Source organism: Plectropomus leopardus, chromosome 16 (assembly GCF_026936395.1).
Source record: "Plectropomus leopardus strain MGB_pleo_1.0 chromosome 16, ASM2693639v1, whole genome shotgun sequence".
In the NCBI taxonomy this organism is placed as follows: domain Eukaryota; kingdom Metazoa; phylum Chordata; class Actinopteri; order Perciformes; family Serranidae; genus Plectropomus; species Plectropomus leopardus.
The window spans coordinates 8,168,589-8,178,337 of NC_142191.1; positions in this window are offsets into that span (position 1 = coordinate 8,168,589).

The following is a 9,749-nucleotide window of genomic DNA, read 5'->3' on the forward strand; positions in this document are numbered from 1 at the left end:
GGAATTTATATACAATACTGACACAGCTCCCACAGATCCTTAGAAAATCTTTAAAGGTACTGATTTGATTATTATAAAAATAATGCCCCAAACTTATCTTTCAAAGTCTTAAAAAATGCTAAGACTTGTATTTTTTTCTGACTTTATTTTTAAAATCTCAGGATTATCAGCAACATCTAATTTTAAATCTATTTTTGAAATCTCCAGGCCTTGAAATGATTTGGAATTTACAGAAAGTTTTGGAAAAGTTTTGAACACAGCCTTGCAGTCTCATGATGGCAACATTAAGTCATGTGACAAACAAGTTGGTTTATAGTTTATCGTTGGATTTACATCTGCCTGGTGCATTTACACTTTTAAAAATCATAACTGACATTATTATGTGAAGATTATCTTGCTGAACAAAACGTGCAAATATTGTATACTTTTGTTTATCACAGAGCTTATTTTCTGCAAAAATCTAATGGAAAAATCCCATAGGCTTTTGGATGAGGGAACCAGGGCGACGCTAACTTCTGTGTCAACCTCCAAAAAATGTAATCTCTGAAGTAATATATATTATAACATAAGCGGATAAATATTTGTTTTTATATTGTTTAACATATACTCTCACACAGGACACATTAAACTGTGCAACATGCTGCGATTGCATATGTTACAGTAGGACTGGGACACTCCAAAGAGCTGTAGTTTACACAGGAGAGTCACTGAAAACATTGTTATTTTGTTATCGACCCCGACTGATTCATTCAATTCCACAAACGCTGGAAGCCGTGGACGTATTCAGAGAACAAACTCCTGCTGACGGACTGCAGACAGGTCAAATGTGGTGTTAGTATATAAAATATGTCCACAACTTTAAACTGCAGCAATCCACAATCCTGAAAGACTTGGCAACCAAAATCAATAACATCATCTATAATTGTAGTTTTCACTGTTGATTTTGGTGTTTTACTTTGTGTACTGTTTCTTTAAAACGTGATGCGGAAACAGTTCATCAGTGCAGCTGTAGCGCCACGCGCTGGTTAGGGACTAGGGGAGCGCGAGGGAAGTAGTAAACAAACAAATAAAGGACGGAAAAAGAGCAAATAAACAAGTCTGAGGAATGTGATTTTTTTTTTCTTGTTTTTTTCCGGATTTTGTGTTCACTTTCTGTCTGCGTCGCTGGATTATGGTGTGTTAAAGTTTGAAGAGGATGTGGTGAGTGAAAACTATTTTTCAGTGTCAGCTAGCATGTTCGTTTGTTTTTCGAGCTGAATGTGAAGCTGAAGTCGCCCGTAACTAAGCTAAGATAATATGGATACGTTTATATTGCGGAAACTAGTTTTTACTTTGGGTAAAACGACTTGAAAGGCTAAATGCAACCTTCATGGCCAAGTTTAGCTTTGTCAATAAATTTTGGTTAACTGCGCCGCCATTTTTGCTTTATGCTGCATTCAGGTGCCCCTCGGATGATCCCATTTCCCGAGTTGCTCGTGTGCTTTCAGGTCTACTCGTATCCGAATTGGGACCAAAACCTAATTTCTTGGACAAATATGAAAAGACTTTGGTGAGAAACTTTAGAGGAAATTACCACCAAATTATCAAGAAATTCTTTAAAACTACAAGAAATTTACCTGAAAATTAGCCTAAATGTAAAATAAATAAATAAAAACAGGAATGTAAGAGAAAAGAAAGACCTGGGTCGAACTGCTTGTGTTTTTTAAAAATAATTCTGGAAAAATAATTTTAAATATGTAATTATGATAATTAGAAATGTAGGTCTGGATATTTTCCCCTAACTTTTTTTTTTTTTAAATAGTTTTCTAAATCTACAAAAGGGCATTTCTTGTGCGTTTTCCCTAGTGTTTTCTAAAGAAATCAAATCAGTTTGCTCAGAGTTTAAAGGTTTACTTGTAAAAGCCATTTGAATGCACCAAAAGGAAAGTGATGTCGATCCATGTTTCGAGGGGTTAAAGTCCCATTGAAGATTCATGGTGCTGTCTAAGTAAGTTTTGATGAAACACTTAAATATGTGATGTTAAAGTACAAAGGGATTTTGTCACAGACTTGCTTTTGCACAAGTAATGTCACATCCCCTAAAACTACCAAAATATTGCTTCACCTGACTGACGCAAATAGATAAATTTTCTAAGTAATCGAGGTCACTGTACATCAACAGCAAGGGGTGGGAGTCACCAGAGGGCCCGGTATGATATTATCACAATACTTAGGTCACTGTACAGTTTCATTCAGGTTTTTCATTGTGATTTTAAATGTTTTGTCATATTTTAGCCTTTTTTTTTCAACTGCAAATTTTGGAAAAACATTGTCAGTTTTAAGAGTGTTCAAGACTTGTATCATTTTTATTGCAGCAACATGTCTAGTGGACCGAAAAATCGATTGATTTTATTGGTGTTGTGGTTAGCTCTGTCGCCTTATAGCAAGAGGGTCTCAGGTTCAACGCCGGGAGTGCTGGGCGGAGTTTGCATGTTCTCCCTGTGTCAGCTTGGGTTTTCTCAGGGGTGCGTTGGGGAAAAAAAACCCATAAGAAATTACATATGAACAAAAACAAAAAAGACATGCAATTTGTCAGTTAATAAAAAGTATCTAACCATCAACCAAACAATCAATTTTGTATACCAAATTTTTCACAGGGGTCGTTCAATGAATTTTCCAGCCTTGGACTAATTTTTATGATTATTACAACACCACATGGCTGCAGGGTTAATTGAACATTAACCTATATTTATGTGCTAGTCCTCCTCAAGAACTTTATTTTGTTACAAAATATGTAAGACTTTTCTGTGTATCTTGTACTGTTATCAAACAGGTCCGGTGTTAGCTGTGAGGATCATTCGGTGTTTGCACACTTGAAGATGGCGAGCCACCCGTGGACGAAATTGTGTTGGATTTGCGTCTGCTTCAGCAAGACCAACCTGCACCCCAAGGATAAGGACTCTGATCCATGCACCTGAATTGTGGTAGGACTTAACTTTTATCATTTAAAGTATCCCATTATTTATATTGAGACTAGCGGGTACAATGATTTTGGGGCAGTTTCTGGTTAAACAAAAAGGATCTTACTACTTAACAAAAAGTTAAATCTCTGTAGGGATCTGAGCAAATCTGAGCCCGTCAGTAGCAAAAACAAGCACTTTTAGTTGACTTAAATTAAAGTTTCACTCTTGCACACAGCCTCTTAAAAAATGTCAGTCTCCTTTAGTCACTTGGACACAAAAACCTGTAAAAATATCCAGGTTGAAAAATACCCTTTAATACTTCAAATCCATTTAAAAGGACTGCAGCTCTTCAAGGAACATCAAAAAGTGTGTCAGTGCAGTTGAGAAAACACAGATCTCAATGTAAATATGACACAGATTTTGCTCATGCATCCTGAGCTGTATGTTAAAAAGGTTGTGTGTTTGAACGAGATAAAAACAGAGAGAAAATACAGCTGGGAGCAGCAGAGAGAGAGAGAGAGAGAGAGAGAAGTTGTCTTCCTTATTTAGCAATCTCTTGGCCAGCAATGGGGGAAACTGGCAGAGAGCCTGGGAACTGAGAGCACACGTAGAAATATTCACAAAATATGTGCACGATAATTTTCTAGCAAATGACTCATGCTTAGAGGAAAGTGAGTTGTCAAGGGTGAGTGTGTGTAGATTGACACGTAGACAAACACATCCTCCCCACACTTTTCCCTCTCCACTATAATCTGTCCTATAATCACAGTTTTCCCAAAAACGCTGAACTGTTGTGTTTTTGTGTTGAACTGGCAGCCTGTTGTGATTCACCTCAGTGTCCAGCATGTGGCGCTGTTGTGTTTCCACACAGTGTCCTAACAGGTCATGTAAGATAAAGCTTCATCAGTTCCTAAAATACTGACATCATCCTTATGAAAAAGCCAAACATAACCAGCCTAAAGCCTGCCGGATAATGATATAAATCTAACTGTATGAGTGTCACCTCTGCTTTATTAGACAATATCCTGTGAGCAGAGATGGGAGAAATTAGAGTGAGAGATGATGGCACAAGGCAACAGTGGTCATTAAGTGCACGTACACTCATATAATATTGATAGCAGTGTGTCTAAGCCACCAGAGCCTAATGGTGTCACATGTTCACTTGAAACACTTGAGGATATAACTATATATTTGAGGCTGAGTATGTTAATCAAACAAAATGCTCTGATTTTGTGGCTGCCAACCTCATAATCTACAGCATTAATTAAGTATATTTTTTACTGCAAGGATTTAATATACTTATTATACAGGCGTACCAAGAGATTCGTGCAATTTCATTAATTCCAATCTGCTGTTTTCCCAAAATACATGTTCTAAAACTGTTTTCTAGAAACCACATTTGACTCCCAGCCAGGTCTCTGAGAAACACTGATTTGTCCTCAGAGTGTCTTAACCACAATGTCAGGACCTGGCATAGTTTAAATGACAATTTATTGTAAATATTGTGATAAGAATACTGGTAGGTTTTAGTGAGGCTGAAATTCGACTGGAGTTTGTCCCCAGGGTGGAAAAGGTTTTCTAACCAGCGTTGTCGCTGTGTTACATCTTGATGACCTGAATGTGTTTTGACATTGCAACTTGCAGAGCTGAGATGGAAACATCTCAACTCTGGTTGTGTTTACACTACAGAGAGGATGGTGGGAGTGTTAGGAGGGGGTGATGTGCACCTAGTTGTCTGTCTGGTCAGAGAGAGCAAGCAGTGAGAAATCCTTATTTGGCGACAGAGGACAGTCAGCAAGTCTGGGCACAAGCCTTAAAGGGACACTTCACCGATTTTCAACCAGCACCATAATAATGTAGGTAGTATGTGTGGATGAATTCTGGTAAACTTCCCTCCATCTAACATGTAACTAGCTCTCCTTTTTTCGTCCCCGGTGAAACTCGGCCAGATGACGCAAAACTTGTCATTCGTCAGTTTGCCGGCTCTCGGCCTGTTTCTCGATCAACAGGCTTTACTTACGCATTTTCATATTAGTGGTGGGAATCACCAGAGGCTCTGTGATATGATATTATCATGGTACTTAAGTCTCAGCACAATATTATTATGATGTTAAACCTGTTGCAGTATGTTGAGTATTACATCATAATATGTTGCGATATATTGCAATGTATTGCCTTTTTTTCAATTGCATATTATGCTCCAAAACGGAAAACTTTGTCAACATTTGTTTTATCTGATAGGATAAAGTTATTAGTTTGTTTATGTTTCTTCAGACGTGTTAATTACAGCAAAATGTATCTAATGAACTGAAAAAAACAATTGATTTTATTATTCTAATAGGCTGCCAAACATTTGATTTGTATTTGAAATATTAATAGTGTATATTACAAAAAATGGAAACTTTGCATCTGTGTGCCAATACAATATTACCACACAAAAATATTGCGAAACTATACTGTATTGATTTTTTCCCCAACCCCTATCACAAACTCAGCCCAAACTCTTTAGCTCAAATAGACAAATTCACACTGCGTCACCAACCACTGAGCATTTATTGTTACATTGCGGCACAGTGCATTCTGGTAGTTGTAGGTTTTCTACCTCCGGAGCAAAGGTGAATGCCAAAGTCCTTTTTCTCTGCTTTCTCTGGTCATGCAAGACCAAATTCAAAAGTATTTGCATCTTTTTACTGAATAGACAGCTCAGTTTTACGAAACACACATTAGCAGTTTTTGTCAGTTTGATTTACATCTTTTTTATCCTCATCACCAGCATCCCCGTGCAGATGGTTGATGAGACTATTTTCATAATTGCCATGGAAACTGATTTTATACAGTTTTCGTACTCAGCTAGGCACCTCTGAGCCTTTAAGCCAAATCGGATAAACTCACTTCATCACTGCAAAAACCTAAAGGAGGTGGCATCAGCTGAGCTGTGGGATTGTTAAAATATGCCAGTTTTAGCTGAGAGAGAGTCATATTTTTCTGTGTTTCATCACTAACTTAAGATATATAGATTCTTATGATTGTATTTTGAATAGTGATTGTGATCAGCGATTGGTTATCATTGAGGTGTCCCCTCAACCACTGCTCTACATTTTTGATTCAACCTTTCCTCATGACAAGCCTTTTTCACAAAATCCCCTTTTTCCTGCTGTCTAACAAAGACAAAGTGAATAAGGCAAAAACATAGTTCACTTTCAGGATTAGAAATATTATTCTGTGAATACGTAGCCATCAAATTTTCATTTAATAAGACTGCTGCTGCTGGGAGCATATCTATGTTCCCCAGCTCAGTATCCTCTTAATATGAAACATTAAACTGGATTTTTGCTCTCGCTGATGTTATTCTCGAGGTCAAATGTTCATTATATGTTTCCCTTCTGGTTAATATGTTGAAATCACCCACTAACAGTTTGTAGACTACCGATGTTATTATACGCCTTGAAACCTACAACTTAAAATTTGCACTACTGTTTTCTTGACTTTTAACATTTATATCTCCACAGTGGCTTTTTTATGGGTTTTTATGCCTCCGCACCGGCAATAGCTGTTTAAATAGTGTTTAAACAGATGAATGCACCGATGGTGCTTGTGAAGCAATAAATTCTCTCCATGCTTATTGACACATACTCTAGCTTCTGGATGAGAAACTAGTTTTAAGAACTAACAGAACAAAGAAAGCTAATTTTAAGGAAAATTTTGTAGCAAAAAGAATCATGCTAAATGTCAAACCATACCACAGCTATCACTGCAACTTCGACAGTTTTCATTTCACGGTCTGTAGCAAGCTCAGTAGCCATATTCAGAAGGTTATGTTTATTCATGAGTCAGATGTGAATTCACACATCATTTATTTACATAATTTGCACACATTAAATCCCACAAGAATAAGCGTTACTCTATGACTTTGCTATGAAAAACAGTGACTGCACAATTTCACAGATTCACAGGGTAAACAGTCTGCTCATAAATTCCTCAAAATGCTGATTCACATTAAATCGAAAACAATTCAGTCACAGACAATCAGTATTTAGAACCAAAACTTGTTTTAATTGATGTTTTTTGTCATCTCAAACTACTAAAAGTAAAACCAGTGCTGCAAAGTTACAGAATGAAGCTACAATCTTAAAATAGTAAAAGTTAGTCTGTGTGTGTGTGTGTGTGTGTGTGTGTGTGTGTGTGTGTGTGTGTGTGTGTGCATGTTAATCTACACAGTGACTCGACACCAAAGCTATGCATGCAGAGAACTGTACATGGCAGTATGTTTATCCTACAGTTGAAAAGCTAGCACGAAAACACCATTGTCATAATAAAGTGTCCAAACAACAGTTATTTCAGATCTATAAATTGCACCGAAACCCAAACAAAGCCAAAAGAAACTCCAGCATCACTGCTACAGAAACACTTCTGGGAGAACATTGGTCATTGGTAAGGCATAAAATATCATTACAGACATAATTATCATCATCCTCATGGTCTCGCACTCAAACACTGTACAACATTTACACAACCAAAAACATTGGTGTTGTTATACAAAATACAGCAATACTGTTAAAAAAGGCATTTGACTAAGACAATGAAGATAATTAAAACCCACAGGGATAATTAAAAAACAACAACAACAAGATACATCAGCAGAAAATTAAGTGAAGAGGAGGGTTGAGTTATGCACATGAAGTTTGATTTCTGTAGAGACATGCCTGCTTTGATTCTTCCTTCTTATACTTCCTTGATGTTCTTCATCAGAGCTGGGGTACACTGTTTTACACCGTGCGCAATGTTGCAAACGCTTAACTACCGCAAAACACCCACAGAATTTTTAAAAAAGCGTTGTTGACAGAGGCTGTTCATCCACATCTATTGCAATTGCTGACAGAATTAGGGTAACATAGATAAAATATGAATGGTTGGTGTTAACATTAGTGTAGTATAAATGACAAACTAAGAACAGTGCGATTTTATTCTCATGGGAACAAGTCGCCTTCGATTTTTTATAAGGCAACAACCGCCCCTGCACACACCAAAAAAAACCAGTGAGATCCTGGACGGACTGATTAGTGTTGCATCTGAGGCTAAGCTGGTTTAATTCTTTTTGTTTAAGGCTCTTTGACTGTTGATACTCTTGAATATTTTTTAGGGAAGTGAGCCAATGATACAGCGCATGAGAAAGCTGATGCGGCATCATGGGAAAGGCTTTGTTTGGATTGATCGTTCCAAGGCAAGGTGTGATTAAATATTACAACTGTTTGATTCTTGCACACAATAGAATTGTTCACCTCTCTACGTACGACCTGCACACCTTCCCACAGTTACACTGAGGCCGTATAATAAATTCTCCAACCTCCACTTCCAATATTGCACAATATCAATCACACACATAAACACCACACACATTTATATATACACATTGTACACACAAAACAGCAAATTAAACAACGTAAAATCTTTCTGATTTTAATACTCATCTAATCTGCTCATGTGACTTTTTGAGTCACATGAGCTGTCTGATTATTATTATTATTATTATGATTATTATTTAATAAGTCAGTAATTGCTGATCAAAGGATCTCAGTCACAAACTTAAATGGCATCGCTGTAATTGTATCTTTGTCTTTTTGTGACAGACAGCGTGATGACGATGGTTCCCCAGAGTGGCATATTGTTAATTAGATACCATGTTCTAAAAATGTTTAATATTCCCCCGCTGACACTGTTTTACACATTTTAGAGGTATGAAAATTCAAATAAAAAATGTATCAGGAGGCATGAGTAATTTTCCACACAGCACTACAGTTTCAGGATGACACACATCTTGTGACCAGCTGTGAGACTCATTGTGTTAAAGACGTGTTTGCTGTGAAAGTAAAACATTACCTTCAAATGAAATAGCTACAAACTCACTATACTGAATATAAAGTATTAGAGCCTTTTATAGTCTGATCCAACCCAGTCGCCAGAATAAAATGTTGGCATCGTACATTTCTGCAAGTTACAGATGTTACATTTTGTACATTTCCTACAAAATAAACATTTCTAAAGTGACAGATCAGATTACATGTAGGGGAGGAAAAGGGCATGATGGATGGTGTGACGCCTCGCCTCTGTTTGAGACAAAGGGTGGTTGTTTTTAACGATACATCGGGACATTATCAGCCATGTTTGATGTATCAAAACCAGATGTTATTTAACTACACACCAGGACATTTCCAGCCGTGTTTGTTATGACAAAACTGGATATTTTTTGATGAGACGTCGGCATATTTCCAGTCGTTTGTTGTTTTTTAATGAGATGTTGGGGCATTTCCAACTGTGTTTGCTGTTAAAACCCCCCAGTAATTTAAGAAAAAAAATATTTAAAGCTGTGTTTTTGGTGACTAAAATGGTTATTCTAAGCCAAAACCTGTTTTCCTAACCCTAACCCCCCAAGTGTTTTTTGCACTTAAACATAGCCACAATTAATGTTGTAGCAACGCAAAATTGAAAACTGAAACTTAAATAAATGCTAAGTGCAAACAAATTTGCTACATATGAACAAATTTAACATGAAATGTTCAAATTTAACATGCCTGTGGTTTGCAGAAATGTAAAATACCAATATGCATTCTGTGGGTTGTTTGATGAGTTTGTTTAGTGGAAGACGTGTTTGCTCCACATTCATCGCTTAAATAATTATTGATTTTTGGCTCAGGGATTGTCAAATGTAATGGGAAATCTGCACGATTTTGTAGTAACTGTAAGCACATTTTTTTCTGAAAGATTTAGAGAAGATGGAACAGGTTTTATAGAGCAGTGATGCGTGGCAGT